Source organism: Anas acuta, chromosome 5 (genome assembly GCF_963932015.1).
Source record: "Anas acuta chromosome 5, bAnaAcu1.1, whole genome shotgun sequence".
NCBI classification, from domain to species: domain Eukaryota; kingdom Metazoa; phylum Chordata; class Aves; order Anseriformes; family Anatidae; genus Anas; species Anas acuta.
In genome coordinates, this window is record NC_088983.1 from 21,632,166 (window position 1) to 21,651,578 (window position 19,413).

Here is a 19,413-nt window from a genome sequence, read left to right on the forward strand (position 1 = left end):
CACTACTCTACATGTGTTTAACTTCTGACACGTGAATAATTCAGCTGAAGTCAAACTGACATGTGATGCCACGAACCCCCCTTGGGAAATTAGTTATTACTGCTGGGAATATTCCATGGAGCTATATATATGCAGGCTACCTATATCGAGAACAAATGTAGACAGTGTTGCCAGGGAACCCCAGGAGTTTTGAAGGCAAGAACAGACTGAAAGAGTCTGTCCTCTGCAGCTTACACTACAAAACTACACACTGTGGATTATACTCTGCCCTGCGAGGTCTCCCTGCGTATTCTGCCTGCATTTCACTGCAAATCATTCTTCTCAGCTGGGTGCATGGCTGCAGGAACACCACAGGTCTTTTAGGCTGAGCAAAGATGTTCTAATAACAACTTCTTTGACAAAAAAGGGATGGCTTTATAACAAAAGTCATTCCTGAGCACCTGGAGTCCAGTACATCCTTATTGGTTTTGGTCTCAGATGTTTTTAAAGATTTGGCTACAGAATTAAAACTTGCCAGTTAGGTCAATAATGTCAATAATGTTAATGTTAGGTCAAAAATATTAGTAATATTACCTTCCTCCACTCTTCCATCATACTCAAATGCCATCCTTGCATACGGGCCAGAATATTGCTATTTATGTCTTTCCCTCCTGTTGCTTTTTGACAAAATCACCACTTGTTTTCTTCTTTCTCACAGCTGCGTAAAAATCAAGATTTGTCTTTGCCTTCAGGGCATTTCTTGATTTAAGTCTTTTACAGTCAGGGCAGCTGTAGCTGGTGTTGAGGAAGATGGCCACAGAGCTCAGACAACCACTGCAAACTGTTTTCTGTTTGCACCCCATTTTGTTGTCAAGTCACCCCTGCCTGACTTGTTTGCGCATTTTCACTCAACCTTTTATTCACCTACTTCTACACTACCATGTGGGATGTGCTTTCTGACTGAGCCAAAAGACCACAATACCACAATTCTTCCATATTTGTCTTTTGCTGTGTACAAGACCTTAGTCAGCGGACACAGTTAAAGGTAACTGTATACACAAAGATTTGTAAATGTAATAGATGTGTATGCTGGCAACTGTGCTGCTTAATTTTGTCTGTTGTGTGGTTAGCTCTTTAGGCAGACCTGTATTTTCCTTTGCATGGGGATTCTTTAGATAACACAATGAACAAATACATAAATAAGTGAAAGCAAGAACATAAATTCACACTGCTTTGGTCTCTTGCCTCTGAAAATTGTAGGTACAATCTTAAGAACAAAGACAGAAACAAATAATTGACGTGGGTCAGGAAAACAGAACACCTCTGTAGCTAATTTAAGGGCAAGAGGTGGAAGCAAGGAGAAGTCAGAGTGCCTTAAGAGATTCCTCATCTGCTTAATTTCTTAATAGATTCCTGATCAGAGCCATCAAGGCTCTGAGCTTTAATTCCTCTGTGTCAATGTCCACCTTGTCATAGAACCATAGAATCATAGAACATCTTGGGTTGGAAGGGACCTTAAAGATCATCTAGTTCATTACATAACACAACAGTATTGCTTCATGGTGGTAGTTTAAAAATTAATTGGCCACTGTTTATGAAATTAGTTTCTAAAGGCTAATGAGGAACAATACAATTTTCTCAAATTTGGCTGAGAATTGTATATTAAATTTTGACTCCATTTCAGTGAAAGTCATGATTTTCTATTTCAGTCTGGCTACTAGTGAATGGGAAGTAGGTATACCAATGAATTCATTGAAAATGCTCAGTAGGGTAAATGCATGGAAACAACTGGTACAAAAACTAGCCAGGTGTTTTCAATTCTAGAATAAAAACTGATTTCCTCAGAGAAAGTAGGGACCACACTCTCCTTTAGTAAAGGTGATCTGTCTTAGGCAGTTGGTTTACTTTGATCACCTGTGCTGTTCAGATGGAGAGGGAGAGATGCAGTTGTTTCTTTCTTCCAGTGAGTTTATTATTTCAGAATTAAAAAAAAAAAAAAAAAAGCAGTTTTATTTTATTTAAAATAGATATTCTGCCTGTCCTTGTTCCCATCCTCCTCCCCTCAGTGGGATCCCCCTCAGTAAAGTTCAAGAAGTTCAAGTATGAATTTTAGTGTGTCTCATCTTTATTTCAGAAACTTCAGTAATGGACTCCCTCAATAGGCAGCAAGCTGTAATACCAGATATGCCCTGATAACCTGAAGAATATGGGTAAGTGTAATATTTTTAAATGGTATTATACATAGTTTTTTTTTTTTTTTTTTTTTCCTTCAGAGATTTTTCTTTCATATAATGGTACAAAAGTAAGCCTTGAGTGAGTTCCTGTGGGTGCTGGAATTTCATTCACCCACACAGTATTGTTGAAACATTAATTGCTGTGGGAGACTTCTAATGTATGAGGGGCTGATAACAGAAGAGTGTGTTTGTATAGCATGTTATAAAGATCTTGGGGAGAGTGAGGAGGACAAGGAAGGTACCTGCACGCTATGGCTGTTTTTCATTGCATTTCCAAATACACTTGTTGTTATTTTCTGTGAGTAGAAGTTTAGATCTGTAAGAATACCGCTGCTAAAGAGCTTCTCCAGGTGCTAGTGTTGTCCCTGTGTCCTTAGTAACTGTGTTCATTAAAAATGCATAGATTTCCAGTACCTTGATGATAAGAGAAGTGTGATTATCCCAGTTTTAAGGACTGGACTTGAGACACAGTGTGTCTGTGCAACTTTCCAACAGGACATAGTCTCTGTGTGAAGATCAAAATTAAGTTCACAGGTGCTGGATCCCAGTTCAGCTCTGGCCTGATCTTCTACTGCATTGGAGATGGAGAAATTGGACCTTTCTCAATCCAGAATGAAGTTTCTTCTCCAGCACAGGAGTGCTGGTTGGTTTTTAACATATGAGCAGCCACTATATGAATGCAGCGCAGGATAGATCCTTGGCTGATGTATGTTGGCCTGACTCCACTGAAGTCATATGAAACTATGAAAATTGTCAGCAGCTGTGGATCTGCTGTTTTTGTATGCTCACATTCATTACAAGAAATCATTCTTTCTATGAATGATGAACAAGCTCTTAGAAAAATCTTATTCATTCCAAAGACTGAATCTTTAGTCTCAACTTTCCCCAAGTGTTGAACACTGTGGCCCTTGCTTTAGCTCTTTGAAGCTGTACTGCAACATAACCCTTCTTTTCTTTTTTACTTCTTTCCCTTGAACAGCCTCACTATCAGAGCACTTGAGTGGGCCTCCAGAAATCTGTTCTTGCTACAGGCCCCCTTCAGCTGATACTTTAGACTTTCTAATTTTAGTAGGCTAAGATTTACAACTGTGGCCTGCTGCATGTGGGTGAAGGCTTAATTTTTCAGTAGCTCCAGTACTACAGTGATGCAACCATGACTAATCCTACAAATAACGTGTGCATGTATATATGTGTGTATTTGTGTTTATACATGTATGTGTATATACACATGCTTTGAGTCTCACTCACACTTGTGTCGGAATTGGGCACATGAAAAAAAATAAATAATGATAAAGTATAATAATTTAGAACTTGGCAGGCTGAAGGGTGCTATCTCTTTGTGCAATCTCACAAAATCATGATGAATTGCCTAGACAGGAAAGGGACAATGCCCCAGAGCTTATTTCCTCTGCATGCATGTGTGTTTTTTCTTGTTCTCTCTATTTTCCCTGTGCTTTATACCACTGCAAAAATTCTTTTAAATCTTCCTGGTGCATATGCAAGTGATTTAATTTAAATAAATTCAATTATGCTGAAAACAAGAAATTAATAATGTTCATTGAAGTGATGATTGTTGTTCACATCAAAAAGACTTTTAGTCTTTTAAACAGACATATAAATTAGAAGCATGTACTGGTGTGTATGCAATAACAAGAAGAGGCCCTTTCTCACAATATAAATATATCTTGACTGTCAGTCAAATCTCAAGGATTTCAGTTGAATCTGAAGAAATAAATGCAGTGAAAATTATGAAAGTTTAAACTGTACAAGTGATTGCTGACTCACATGGAGACACATTATTGTTCAGGTGGTGATCGCAGTGGCAGCTCTTGTATTGGATGAGCTCTCCTTTTGTGTTAGGTGCTGCACAAACGCTGGGCTTGGTAGTAAAGAGAAATTAGATGTTAAGATCTGCCCCACTAGATAAAGGCAGAAGAATCTCAGTGTCAGTGGCAAAAATGAAAATTCCTTAGTGCAGCTCCAGAGATGAGGGAGGAACAGAGTTATAGTGAAAGTCTTCCTATAAATGTGATTTTTAAAAAATAAATCCAATAGTTTATCTGAAGTAATCTTCCATTTTTTCACATTGGAAATTTAAGTAAATGAATAGGGGGGGGCAAAAAAATAACAACAGGAAGCCCACAGTAAAATGCAAGCTAAAGCCTGTTAAGGCCAGGATGAGACCTTACCTCTTGGGTCCCAGTTTCTTGCAATAACTAGATCACACTGCATCCATCAGTGTCATTCATCATGTGTTTTGGTTATCCCTCTTCTGACCACTTTATTTGTTCAAAATGATTCATCAGCATAGATTGTCTTGAGTCAGTAGAAATAATATACTCAGCATACAGAGTTCTCTTTCCCCTAAAAGTCTACTGTTCCTAATTCCCAGATAAACAGGAAGACCTCCTGTAAACACGATCGTTATATGTTTTTCCATATTTAAGTGGTATCTCTTAGCCTGTGTGATCAATGCCTGGCTTGCCTGCCCTTTGTAGAAGCATGAGTGTTTAAAGAAAAGCCAGTGTTTCTGCACAGTACAAGAAAACAGACATTATCTATGGATGGCAATTATTCAATTACTCCAAATATTTTTATTATGTTCTATGGCTCTGCTCTTTTACAGCAGATGGTGTCAGCTGCAGGTTGTTTTTTTCACCATGGATTTTTTTTTTTTTTAATTTTGCTATAATCTACTCATTTTCTCCTTAGTGCCTCAGCCACTTTTGCCAAAAAGATTTTTTTGTTTTTATTCCTTGCAATGGGACATAGTACGGTGATGAAAGGTATTGTAGCTGGCATAGCCTGCAGGTGCTGTGAAGCTGGGTAGAATACTTCAGCTCTTTCTCACTCTTTTAATCTTGGCTTACAATCATACTGACTTATTAAAAACAAAATGGAAAAAAACCAACCCACCCAAATATTTCAGTTTGATTTTTATCATGAAAGAGCTTCTGTGCCAAGAAGACACCTGGCTGGTTTTAGAGTGCTGTTTTCTAATATGGACAGATTTCCGGATTATTTATTTTTCCAAGTGCCATGGCAGACTTTTGAGGTCTGAACATCAGTTACCTGTCCACAAACAAATCAAAAATATAGAAAGGCTTTCTGGAATCACCCCATCCAGAGACTGTGGCATACTGATAGAGGGCACAGTTATATCAGCCAGATGAAGATTTAGAATCTTCCTGTGTTATTATAACTTCACCTTTTCATCAGGGTACTCCAGGATCTTTATTTTCCTTATAAAATAAGTGTGCTTTCAGACTTCTGTTTAGTGTTTATCAGATCTTGCTTAGTTTATGACCTTGAACACTTGGAGACAAACTCCTGAACTTACTGATTCCAAACTATAGGATTATGGCAGTGATACAAGAAGTCAGGAGACAACTGGAAATTCAGTTGCAGAAGTGAAATTCAGAGCTACCAGTGTACTGTTAGTCCAAAGGGGTGTTTCCAGTGAGAAAGCTTGGAAGCTGTGATACTACCTTGCCAAGAAATGAAGCTGTGGCTGTCAGTTGCTGTTGTTATTGTCTAAAAAATGACAATGGGTGGCACTCAGGAGGTTCTTCCGTGATCTTGCAATAGGAAGTTTTACTCCAGTGGGTCACTACTAAAAGGGCTATCAAGGATGTACTGAGTGGACTCTGTGGCAGAATGAGACTGAAATAACTGCTCTTCATTGTTATGCTTATGAAAGAATGCTTCTGAGGCAGGCTGTAGACTCCTTACTAGTAGTTCCTAGTGAACTCTGGACATACTTCATATTTACAGCAGCCCTATGTACATACCTACTTGCTCTGGCTCTCCAGTTGGCTCTCTTTTGATAATATTGGTCAAAAAAGAAGCTCTAGAGTTTCTCTGCCAGTATTCTGATGTTGCCTCCTGTAAATTTGTTTGGGATTTGTAGTCTGTTTGAGCTCAGACTGAGAGCTTTTTTTTTTTTTAATTCTGAAATAACAAACTCACTGGAAGAAAGCTGATGAGAGATAATACATAGCCTGGCTCAGTTACGGGAAAATCCTGTAATACAGAATACTCCTCAAGTGCTCGGTCACATACTGTGACTATGTAACCAAGAAGTATGTTTCTATAATATGTAATATAAATGAGGACCTTGGAGTATAACATTCTCTGTACTCTTTTGTTAGTTGTTATTTTTATACTATGGAAATTTTTATTTCACAAAGAAATTCACCCTGACCAGAATCAGGTGTCTGTTGTCTCTGAACCATTTCATCATATGAGTACAATGTATTTTATTTTTTTTTGTTATGCCATCCTAGATAATATACTGTTTCATCTGAAAGACTAAACAGGGTTGAGCCTGTGCGGTATCTGGATGAATGCCTTCCAAGAAAAAGTTAGTATCATACAGGAAATAGTGTTGGTGATTCATGACAAAATTACGACTGTTCAGATTTAAAGTACTTCAGAAATAATTAATCTTTTAGATTGTGAAGAGGTGAAAAAGTTGAGTCATTCTCTTTACCATGAATCATAAGGTTTTTCTGGTGTTGTGGGTAACTTGTAATTTTTGCTTTTTATTCTTTTTTTCCTTTTGTGGAAAACCTCTCATAAGAATTATGCTATGCTGTTCTACAGTTGCCCTTTAGCACCCTTAATCTACCTGATTCTCTCTCAGGTGTTTGTAAAGTAGGATGCATTTGGTCATAAATCCCTCGGCCTACCACTGCCACCCTTGCTGCCAAGGTACCAATACGTTACACTTCCTCCATGGCATAGCGGGAACAAAAAACTACATCATGTAGAACTAACTCATTGCTTAAGTGAGCTGAGTAGTAAAGGCAGATGGCTTTTTAATATGAATCACCTGTATTGAAGAAAATTTTGCTGTCAAAAAAAAAAAGGAAAAAAAAAAGAAGAAAAAAACTTTGAGAAAACTACTTGATAACTTCTAGCAGGAATTGAGGATATGGATCAGGGTGGTAGTATGCTCAGGGAATGAGATTTCAAATCTAAAAGAGAATCAACTTTGCACTGCCAGTTTTCCACTAAGATTATTATCTCTCATCAGCTTTCATGTTTGTGTCAAATGGAAGACGTGAAGATGAGAGACTTACTGATAGTCACAAACTAAGCCGATGATCAGTGCACATTATTTTCCTAGTTTCCTGGTTTTACTGTACTGAAAAAAAAGTTTTTTTTTTTTTTTTTTCCTCCTTTTCTGTGTGATTTTAGGAGAGAGATTTTGATTTTCTGAGTTAAAAAATAAACTACATATCCCATTATATGAGTAAGATTCATCTTTACCAGTGTAGACCCTTTCCTCAGTATAGGCATTGCAAGGCCTGTCACATCTGTCAAAGCCTTATCATGATCACTTTGTGCTAACAACAACACAAACTGGGCCAAACTGAGACTGACTTCAGAAATAATTTAGCTGAATTCGAATTACAGACTTGCTTGGTCCGATGCATATTTGGTGCCCAAAGGATGATTCAGGGGGGGTGAAGCACCAGATGGTTGTACTGACATTCAGAGACACATCAACAGGCTGGAGAAATGTGCCTGCAGGAATCTTGTGGTGTTCAACAATGGGAAATGCTAAGTCCTGCAACAGAGAAGGAATAACCACAGGCACCAGTATATGCTGGCGGCTGTCTGCAAATCAGCTTGGAAGAAAGGGACCTGAGGGTCCTGATGGAGACAAAGTTGAACATGAGCCAGCAGTGTGTCTTTGCAGCAAAGAAGGCTAACAGCCTCTTAGTCTGCATGAGGGAGAGCAGTGCCAGCAGAACAAGGGAGGTGATACTTTCCCTCTACACAGCACTGCTGAGACCATACCTGGGGTCTACTTGTGTCCAGTGCAGGGATCCCAGCGCTGGACACAAGAGAAGCATGGACCTCCTGGAGTGAGTCTAGTGAGGGACCATGAAGTTGATTAAGGTACTGGAGCATCTCATATGAGGACAGGCTCAGAGAGCTGGACTGTTCAGCTTGCAGAGGAGAAGGCTCAGGAGGTTCATGTATAATGTCTGATGGGGGAGGAGAGTGAGGCAGGGTGATAAAGATGATAAAGTCAGAATCTTATCAGTGTTGCCCAGTGGTGAGACAATAGGAACAAGCAAACACTGGAAAGTACATTTTAGCTGAATAGAGGAAAAAAAAAAAAAAGCTGCTTAACTGGAAAGGTGGTCAAATACCAGAACAGGTTGCACTGAGAGGTTGTGGAGTCTCCATCATGGAAATACTCAAAATCTGACTGGGTAATGCCCTACTCTAGCTGACCCTGATTTGAGCAGGGGGCCTTGGACCTCTGAAGGTCTTGGTTAACCTCCATCACTCTTTGATTCTGCACAGCTCTCTGTAGGTAACTGAACTGTCTAAGCACAGTGGGGAAAGCTAACTGCCATACTTTGCATTCCTCAGCAAAACTAAGGTCAGTGGAGTGACCTTTTGAGAAGAAAATATAGAGATTGGAAGCCTTTTGAACTCTAGAAGTTGTTGGTTTGTCAAATACTCTGCATGAGAGAAGTGGCAGAAGTCACATACCTTGAAACTTCTATCAGTTGAGACTATCTCTTCAGAATAATTGTAGAGATCAAGCCTATTTTGGCATAAAGGTGGACTGCACAGGTCTCTGCCTGTGGAGGCAAATATCTGTGATTCAGACATTGCAACACAAAGGGACACATGTTACTAAAGCAGTATGTTACATGCATTATTTGGAAGTAATAATATATGACAGTAACTCAAAAATGCGGTTTAAATTTACTAGCAAAAAAAGAAGTCATCAAGAGGAGGTGACTCACTTTGTAATGTTGTTACCTGGAACAGTTTGAGCTGACCCTCTTATGTTCTAGAGCATTTGAGGGATTTGTCTGTGTAATGCAAGTGGGTGTCCTGGTTTGGTTGGAATAGATTTAATTGTCTTCATGGTAGCTTGTATATTAAGAATTTGTAAGGATAACAGTGCTGATAACACATGGATGATTTAGTTGCTGCTGAGTGGTGCTTACACAGAGTCAAGGGCTTCCCTGTTTCTCAAGCTGCCTGCTAGTGAATAGGCTGGGGATGCACAAGAAGCTGGGAGGGGACACGGTCAGGAGAGCTAACCCAAAGTGACCAAAAGAATATTCTGTACCATACAACATCATGCTTAAACATAAGACTGAGGAGAGCTGCCTGGAGGGCTGCAACTGGGTATTGGTCAGTTTGTGGCAAGCAATTGTGTTCTGCATCACTCTTACTCCCCTCCGCACTCTTCTGTTGTGTGTGTGTGTTCTCCCCCTATCCCCCATTCTTATTAAACTGTCTTTATTTCAACCCATGAGCATTCTAACCTTTGCCCTTCCAATTCTCTTCCCCCCATCCAGCTGGGGATGAGAGGTGGAATGAGCAAATGAGTGGCTGTGCGGTGCTTAGCTGCTTACCAGCATTAAAACACAACCAGTGAGCACAGGAAAATGAAATGCATGAAGCCAGGTTTGTTAGTCTAGCTGTGCTCTTCTGGAACGCTTATCAGTTCCTTACGTATTTTTAACTGTCTAGAGAACCTGAAATTGGAGGTTTGTTGTTTTTTTCATACCTTCAAATATGTTTAAAACCTTGAGAGAAACATGGGACAGCAATGCCTTCCTGGCATACCGAATTCACCCAGCTATTGCAACAGAAAAGGTATGGGCCTTGGATTTTACGAGGAAAAGTGTATTTCTGCTTGCCTGCTGAAATAAAGGATTAGTTTTTATTGCATGGCCCCTCATTAATTTTTAACTAGTTGCTAGTTGGTTCCTTAACTCAATTCACTCTAATTAATTAATGTGATAAGATAGAATACCCTAATAGTTCTTGCTTACACACTTATTAATACAAATGAGTGGAATCAGCATTATGCACCTGTTCTTGGTAATCTGTGCACATACTAGTGAATTATCATTGCCTCTCAGAAATAACATCCATAGTGATGTTTTGTTATACCTTAATGCTGGCTGATAGAAGCTCATGTTATCACATTGCATAGGATGCTTTGGAAAATACAGTCACTCACTGTGACTGTGAACTATGGCTGAACTTCATACATCCAGAAGACACAGCTTTAATTTACTCGCTACCCCCAAAACAATTCATGGCCTGAAATGCTGTAATTGGAAAGTGTCTTAGAATTATCAATATATTAAGTATCACTAAGGTACAAAAAATCAGAAAGCATAAAGTACGTGAGCATCTCCCATTTTGCCCTTTTCTCACTCCCATTATTTTTCTTGTTTAAAAAAGAAAAAAAAAACAAAAAACAAAAACAATCAAACAAAAAAGATAAATCTTTATCTTGTTTAAAACTTGTTTTCCAGAGCTTGAGCTTTGACCCTCCAAAAATACTGTGTTAATGATCAAGCTCAGTATTCTGGCATTTTGCATGTGCTAGAATAGGCAGAATTGACATCCTGAGTGGTAGATTCTTATTTAGGCTGTGGACATTTGAAAACTACTCCTAAATGTACATAGATGAATTCTTCACATAGAATGGTTTGTGTTGGAAAGGACTTTAAATACCATCTAATTCTAACCCCCCTGCCATGGGAAGGGACATTTTCCACCAGACCAGGTTGCCCAGAGCCCTATCTAACCTGGCTTTGAACACCTCCAGGGATATGATATCCACAGTTTGTCTGGGCAACCTGTTCCAGTGCTTCACCACCCTCTGAGTGAAGAATTTTCTTTTAATATCTAATCCTACCTACTTTCTTTCAGTTTGAAACTGTTACTCCTTGTCCTATCACTACAATCCCTGACAGAGTCCTTCCCCAGCTTTTGTGTAGGCTCTCTTTAGATACTACAAGGCTGCTATAAGGTCTCCCTGAAGCCTTCAGTTCCCTAGGCTGAACAACTTGAATTCTCTCAGCCTCTCTTCACAGGAGAGGTGTTCCAGCTCTCTGATCATCCTTGTGGCCCTCCTCTAGGCTCACTGCAACAAGTTCATGTCTTCCTTAAGCTGTGGGCCCCAGAGCTGAATGCAGTACTCTGCATTCAGGGTGGGGCTTGTGAGAGCAGAGTAGAGGGGGGAGAATCCCCTCCCTTGACCTGCTGGTCACATTTTTTTTGATGCAAGTGCACCTTGTCAGCTTGTGTGGAGCTCTTCATCCACCAGTACTCCCAAGTCCTTCTGCTCAGGGCTGCTCTCAAGCCATTCTCCACCTAGTCTGTGTTGGTCCTCAAGAGTGCCTGACTCATGCAGGACCTTGTACTTGGCCTTGTTGAAGTGTATGAGGTTCACACAGGCCCAGCTCTCAAGCCTGTCAAGGTTCCTCTGGATGGCATCCCTTCCCTCCATTGTGTCAACTGTACACAGCTTGGTGTCATCCACAAAATTCCTGAGGGTGCACTCAATCCCACTGTGATTGTCACCAACCACTGTGTTAAATGATACTGGTTCCGACACAGACCCCTGAGGGACACCACTTCCCAATGGTCTCTACCTGGACATCATATAATTGATTGCAACTTTTATCCACCTTATCCACCAAGTGATCAATCCATCAATTCCATGTCTCTTCAATTTAGAGACAAAGCTGTTGTGCAGGATAATATCAAATGCTTTACACAGGACTAGGTAGATGATGTCAGTTGCTCCAAATCCCCTTACCCAGTTTTACCCAAACTCATAAATTACATATCTTAGCTTCCAAAGTAATCCGGAATTGCTGATTATTTCTGATGCAACTGTTTCTCTACTGTTATGTGTTGTCCCTCTAATCTATACCTTACCTTTTTCTCCTGTACCTCCTTCTACAAAGAACTTACACAAGTGGAACACTTCCCTATCTTTTCTGCTGAGATGTTTATAAGATCTTTGATGTGAGCAGCGGTGCCTTTTTCATTCTTATACGAGTCTGCTGAGAGTGACCAGAAATCAGGACTTTAGTTTTACGCACTTACAGACTGCTTGCTGTAGGCATGTTATGGTCTCAGGGAGTGACCTCTGGAAGCACAATATGAAGCAGCATATACTGCTGAAACAGAAAGGATGTTTTATATAAATTTAGCAAAAATGTTTATGGAATGGATTGCTGAAAGTTGTTAGGAGGACCAATGGATTTTGATAGGCAGAAGGATATTTTCCTGCTCTCAACTGAAGTAGCAGTGACTGGCTGAGCTTAATATTGCACTGAATGGACCAATTAAGTACAAAATTATTTTTGCACTGTAAAAAATGTTGGGAAGGGTGTTAATGTTATAAGGAACAAAATTTAGTATGCTCAAAAATGAAAATCAAAATCAAGAGATGTATCACAAGTACATGTAGACCTCTTAGGATGGAGAAAGTGAATCAGAAGAGAGAAGGATAGAAATTCTTAGGGGAAGAGTGGCTGAAAATCTGTACATCAGGTTGCATGGCATTTAGCAGTGATAAGAAGCTGAAGGAAATGCTTGCTCGCTGCATGCAGCCTTAACGTTTTGGCCAGTATAACAGGGAGAACAGCAGCTGCAACTGGTGTGCAACTGTCACTCTAGAGGAGCAGCTCCTACCAGATGTGAGCAAAGTGGAAAAACAAAACAAAAACAAACAAAAATAAAACCAGAAACAAGTAGAATAAGGATGTGGAAGTCAGTTGGTGTAGTGTGTGGTGTTCGAGCCCTTTTACTGGCAATCTCCTTCTTATAAGGAGCAAAACAGAGACCTCTGATAGGAACTGCAGCATTTTTTCTCCATGACAGGTGGCAGGAGTGCTGAGATCAAGCCTTGTTCTTAGAAATATAAAGGTGTGGTTTTGCACAAAAAATTAATAGATAATTTTATAGCTATGATAGATATGAACACCACAGCTCACTTGTGAAATGGAGCAACTCAAGATAATCAAAGGCTTTCTTAAAAAGCATATAAAAATTTCTAAGGGACTGCTCCTCGTGAAGTCAGAGAGACTTTTTCCCTGGTACATAGAAAGGCTGAAATCTTAGAATAAAGAAAAAGTGGGGACAAAACATTATAGGATTTGGTCTTACAGCTTTTACTCATGCAAGTAGCTTCACTGATTTCCAAAAGCTTATTCCACGTGGTTAAGCATTGTTTTTCCCAAAGCTTAGGTTGCAGTGTTAGTTTCTCCATCATTTTCAAACATAAAGGTATTTGGAACCAGGTCTTTCTGCTGTTGAGGTAATGAACAGAACTTCGTACTTATTTCAAGGGTCCTTTAATCTTTTCAAGGCCTTTTTAATTAAAATGAATTATTTAGTATTTGTACAGCACATTGAAAGTACACAGAGTTGCGTAAGTGCTAAGAGCTGTTGTTATTATTCACCTCATTATTATCTTTTATGTATCCCATAAAACTAGCTATGACTTAGCAGCTAAGCTCCTCAGTTCTCAAGGAAAATAGACATTAGAAAATGCTTTGACTTTTTTTATTTTTATTTTTTTTTTATTAAGCCACGGTAAATTAATACTGCTGATGATTACAACAGTGATGATATTGTATGAGTACCAACTGAATCAATTGAGTTGCCATGCTGAACTGGATCATGATCCTGTTGTTTGCAAGCATGGGCACATAAAAATGATTTGTTCTCTTTACACTCATAAATGTTACACACCATGCATGTAAACTGATACGCCCTTGGAAAATGATAACCTCACACCAAACCTATGCTGGTGTCAGTCATCAGTAGATACATACATGTAAGCAAGTTGACAGTCAAAAGTGGAAGGTCCTTCTTGCCAGATACTTCCATAACCCCTGTGCATATGTGTTTCAAGGATGGAGCACTTCACATCACTGTTATAGTAAATTGATCTATGTACAAGTGCAAGATATCAGTCGTACTTGAAAAGCAATGTTTTTGAAACTTTTATGCTGGAGTGAAGAATCCTTGCTTAAAATCAGGTGTGTGTATACTTCAGTATTTCAGAAGGTATTTTGAGGGAGTTGTAGAAAAATTATCTGATTTTGTTTAGAGTAGGTGCAACTTTAACTTCTTTTCTGTGAAATTAGAGCTCTGCTAGTTTCTGAAAACACACGCTCTGCCAAATTTCCTCTAGTATAGGTATATTAGTAAATATAAAAGTGTAACTCTAAATGTGTCTATAGACCTATCTTTTTATAATTGTATATACATACACTCTCTTGATGTTTTGATTTAAAAGAGTTTTATATAAGCAAATAATTTGAATTAATAATAAAAGCAGGATCAGATGATGATAGTGGCAGTGGAAATTGTATATCCCTAAAGTAAATGCTGCACAACGTTATGTAGTCTACCATAATACTTGCCTAACTCTTAGTCATCTTTTGGTTTGGTTGTACCAGAAGGAATTTCTTTCATTATTTTTTGTGGCATACTGGGCAGTACAGTACTTCAGCTCTCAGAGTTTTTTTTTTTTTTTTTTTTTTTTTTTTTTAAATACATTGCAACAGATTGGATATAGTCTTTTTTTTTTTTCCTTGAATTAAAAATGTTAGTCCTACCTGTATGCTGTGAAGATGAGGGCCTTTTATTCACTTGTAATAAAACTTGGTAAAGAAAATCACATAGAATCTTGATAGGTTCCGTGGTATTTTGAGTATAAGGGAATAATAGGCTATTGCCTAGATAAATCACAAGAAATAGCTCAAGATATTCCTATAATCAAACCTCACAGGTGAATGGCATTTACATCTTGGCTGTGTTATTCTTATTACTGTTGTTAGTAATATTTTACTTATGCTATAAAGCATCTTTGCTCTGAAAATAAATAAATAAAAAAACATTTTAAAAAGCTCACTTAAGTTTCATGAAAACCTGTGTTTGCTATAACTCTTTAGGTAAATATATATATGTATCTTACATGTATATATGTATATGGAAGCCTTGGCAGAGGTTTTCAGTGGCTTATTTAAAAGCACATAGCAAGTTGCTTGATGAATGGGGACAGATTTTTTGACTCTTAATCTACTATTCTGTCTAAACTCACTTATTTCCACCTCCAACAGGATTCTTATGATATAAAGGGAATTATATTTATCTTTCTGAATCTGTTTCCTTTCATATGCCTGTTAAAATTTTGTTAGGAGAAAATGAAGACTAATGTTCTTGGGTACGTGCTCACTGCTGTTATTGAAATGGCCTGTCATACTGAACGTCTGAACAAGCAGCTTTCATCATGTATAATGACTCTACCTTTCCCAAGAGGAGGCTAGCTGCTTGGAAACTTTTTGCTTCTTAAGGTTAGGAAGGTAGCATAACTGAGCAAACAACAGGTATTTATGCAACTTTAAACAGCAAACCATACCTATTCAGAGCAAAGGACATGGTGAAGTGAAAAACCAACAACAAAAAACCCCAACACCTAAACCCTGTACCCATGCTAAACTTCTCTTTAAGACAAAGTTTTGGGCTTTTTTTTTGTTGTTTGTTTCTCAGATATGCTCATCAGATTATCCTACTTTATGCGGTTGATTTTCTGGGCTACTTTAATTTTAAATCATTAAGATCTTTATTTTTTCCCCTATCTTTGACCAACACTGATTGTGGCAGCATCAATTGAATAAAGACACAATGATCAAACATTATTTTTCTACTTGTTTCTGGTTTAAATGATTCTTAGACTTAATAAGATGGGTAGAGAGGTTGATGGAGATAAAATAACCATAGAACCCCAAATTCAAGTCCTTGTTGCTATCACAGAATCACAGAATTTCTAGGTTGGAAGAGACCTCAAGATCATCAAGCCCAACCTCTGACCTAAAATATGACTATGCAAATTGCTGAGTTCCTATGGGATTCCACCCCTTTCTCCAATTCTTTCCTTTAGCCTTTTCTATTTAAATTGAACCCCTTCAAGGCAGGGATAGTCAATAATATCTAGTAACACAACGCTTAGTACAGTTTATTATATAACCTAAACACCATATTTACTATTTTAATGCATAGACCATAAAGGGCATGAATCATGATCCTAATGTGGGAACTGTGGGAGCAAATAGATGGAACAGGTTGCTGGATAGTGCAGATTGTCACACAGTTCTGACCATGTAGAAATTGAACACTGAAAGAACTGCACTTCTACAAGGCTTCCTGGTTCTAAATAATTTCTGTGTAAAATAGGGTAATGGGGTTAAAATCAATTTAAAAATACCTCAAATTCAGAATGAAGAAGTTAAATTTCACTGGCTCAAAGCAAAGGTGTGAATAAAGCTACAGTCTGAATGAGCTTGAAATATGTGCCAGGAGAGTAGAAGACAAACTATGCTTATATCTCACAATACGCAATTCTGTTGTTCATATTTTTCAGTTAGTATCCCCTGTAGCACCATATTATCTATGGAAATACAGTTCGGAAATGTGAGGAGTGCTGAGAAACGTGATGAGTGTTCCATGTAAAAATGATATATTATTGAAAAGGAAGGAATATTTTTAGAGCAATGACTGATTTCAAATATTTTCCTCAATTTCATGTCACCAGAGGTCTGGAAAGTACTCTAAGAAAAAAAAACAAAAAAAACAAAAAAAACAAAACAACAAAAAAAAACAAAAAACACATAACTTTGTATATATTTGACATCTCACTATGGGAAACACTGTGAATGCTTCTTGCATTATCATCTAGATTTTTTCAGGATGATAGAATTATCTGTTTATAATGCAATAAAGAAAATGTTCTGTGTAGGCAGTTCTTCCAACTAAAGGAAAATGAGGGTGGTTGGGTGGGGGTACAGAGGAGAGACCATGAGCAGATGTTCTGAGCAACTTAGGAAAAAGCTAGAGCCCTGGGGCTAGGGCAGACTTGGAACATTGTTGTGCAAATATGTCCCATGTACGTTTAACAGTTTTTAATAAAAAATGTGGGAAACTGAATGAGTTAATTAAAGAAACAGCCTTTAAATGGCCTGAAAGGAAACATAAAAGTAGTTTACAATGAGCTTTGGACCACTGTAAAATGGTTTAATTCAAAGATCCATAGTTTCTGTCATGAATACTGAAAATGCTCAAGTGAAAAATGAAGCCTTGGACTTTTATCTTTTGATATAAGTTGTTCCTTGTCCTTCATTAGGAAAGTGAAGCACCTATGAACTCCTTACTGCCGCAGATGAGAAAGTCTAGCTATTTGTTCCCAAGGATGCAAATACAAATATTTCATCTGCAAACTCACAATTTATAAATGGAATGAAAATGACAATGCTAGAGTATCAGACAAAAAAGACACAAAGCTAGGCTGGGAATTTGAATCCCATTCAAAGAAACAGGCAAACAAATGCAACCCACAAAACCAACCAACCAAAAAAAAAGTTTGAATTGTATTTAGCTGAGATGCAGCTGAAAATGAGAAATGCTCATGGCTATCAACTGTGACAGTCATTCCACCACATTCCTGCCTGGCAAGACTGGTGTGTGTGTGTGTGTGTGTGTGAAATGGACAAAGGGGTGTGTAAAGTTGCTAGGGTGGTAGATTGTGAGATATTAAATGTGTAACAGGGTTAAAGATCTGGTTTACAGACTAAGAAGTCTAGGAGATGGGCAGCTGATACTGACCTCAGAATGGGAATGGTATTCTGGAAAGTTTGTTGCTTGCATTTATAGTATGGACCAGGTCAAACTGATAATAGACCACACTGTTTGTATGTTTTTAAGCCAGCAAGTTTAGTTAATTATTTTTAATGGTATGTTAAGCTGAAGAAAAAGATGGAGATAGTATCACTTCAATATCAAATTCTGAACAGGATGAACATAAAATAACAGACTGCTAATGACTTCCACTTCAGAACCCACACTTCCTGGATTTTGATTAATACTCGGAGCATCCAGTTTCTAAATTTACTCCCCTAAGTTACTCCTCTTGAAAAGGAGCTGTTCTCTCAAAAAGGCAAACTGCTGCTATTGTAAAGCTTTTAATTTTTTGTGTGTTCCAGACAGCCCAGCAAGTGGAACATTCCATTCACTCCTGAAGCAAAGCAATTTTTATGTTAGACCTTCCATAAGGAGGTACTGTGACCAACTTATTCTACTGGCTGGTTATCTTCTGATATAGATTGGCATCCTCTGATCTCAATACAAATAAGGCCTGAACTTTCTGATTTTTTTTTGGTTTGGGAAGAAAGGGTTGGGGATTGGAGAATGGGATTCAAGTTCAAGAAAATACAATTCTTGGCAATTTCTGTTTCTGACTGAACTGGAAATAGAAGAAGAAGAATCTTTATTATGGTATTTCAACATTTCTACCTCCATTCCTGCACAAAAAATTATCCATGGAGGGTAGAACTTTAAAATGCCTCAGGATATGAAAGAGGGAGATGGAAAACTTGAGCTGTGTAGAGCTATCATCAGCAATTAAAGTTCACATACAAACATGGGACAAGAATGACAGGAGCACGCACTGATTTAGTTCTCCTGAAACACACTGGATTAGGAGGAGCTCTGCAGAGGAACATGGTGCAGAAAAGTGTCAATAGCTTAGCAGGAAAAAAGGAAATGGCCCCTTCTCAGATGAGAATGCTGGGGCTAGAGGACTTTTCTAGAACTCTGAGTTTACCCTAAATTGGTTAGAAAACTGATTAGAAAGTCCTACAGAGATGTTACTAAAATTGTAGCCTGTGGTGCTTTAGAAATACGTTTCTAAAGGAATTTAGGAATACATTACCACCATAATTTATGGAGAGCCATATGAGACCCTTCTATACATATCCTTCAGCTGGAGAGTCACGTGAGTGGAAGACTTCCAATCCTAATCCCAGCATCTCTCAGGAGTTTGGGGGGTGATTTAAAGAATCTTCAAGGAGATGAAGTTGTTCTGTTCTCATGTTCAATACATTTAAGTCCTTTTTCTTCCTCTTGTGCAATGATCAGAGTATTTGTGCTGATTGATTTCATTTGTGATGAAGTCTTCTGATTGTTCTTATTCATAAATCAGCTTTCCTGTTTTTCTTAAGAGGAACTACCTTATCTTTTAGGGTGGGTAGGGTGTTTTGTTTTGTTCCAAAATTAAGTCTGACTCAGCCAGGTGTGTTTTAGCATCAGGTTTGTTCACTGTAGTTTATTGAAACACAGAGATTATTTTTGTTTTGCATAGAAATTTGGGGTTCATTAGCCAAGGGATGTGGGGAATTTTTCAGTCCTCAAAGTTGTCACTATTACACACCCACACCCACAAGTCAATTATTTCACTTTGCTGTCATACAGTGAATGCAGTCTCTCAGAAGGTGCCAGACTGACAGCTTTGAAGTCTACAGAACAGGTTTCACAGAGGCATCAGCAGTCCCAGTTCTCGTGC

General features: G+C 38.4%; 1 long non-coding RNA gene across 2 annotated transcripts; it reads left to right on the plus strand.

The window, feature by feature from the left end:
* Nucleotides 1-1,764: 1,764 nt before the first annotated feature.
* LOC137857030 (uncharacterized) lies at nt 1,765-18,192 on the plus strand. Of its 2 annotated transcripts, none has more exons than XR_011096950.1 (3): nt 1,765-1,942; nt 2,114-2,189; nt 18,056-18,192. It is a non-coding gene; the product is annotated as an uncharacterized lncRNA (long non-coding RNA). The 2 variants fall into 2 exon arrangements; XR_011096949.1 differs by lacking the exon at nt 18,056-18,192 and adding an exon at nt 2,709-3,785 and having other exon boundaries at nt 1,766-1,942.
* Nucleotides 18,193-19,413: the final 1,221 nt, after the last annotated feature.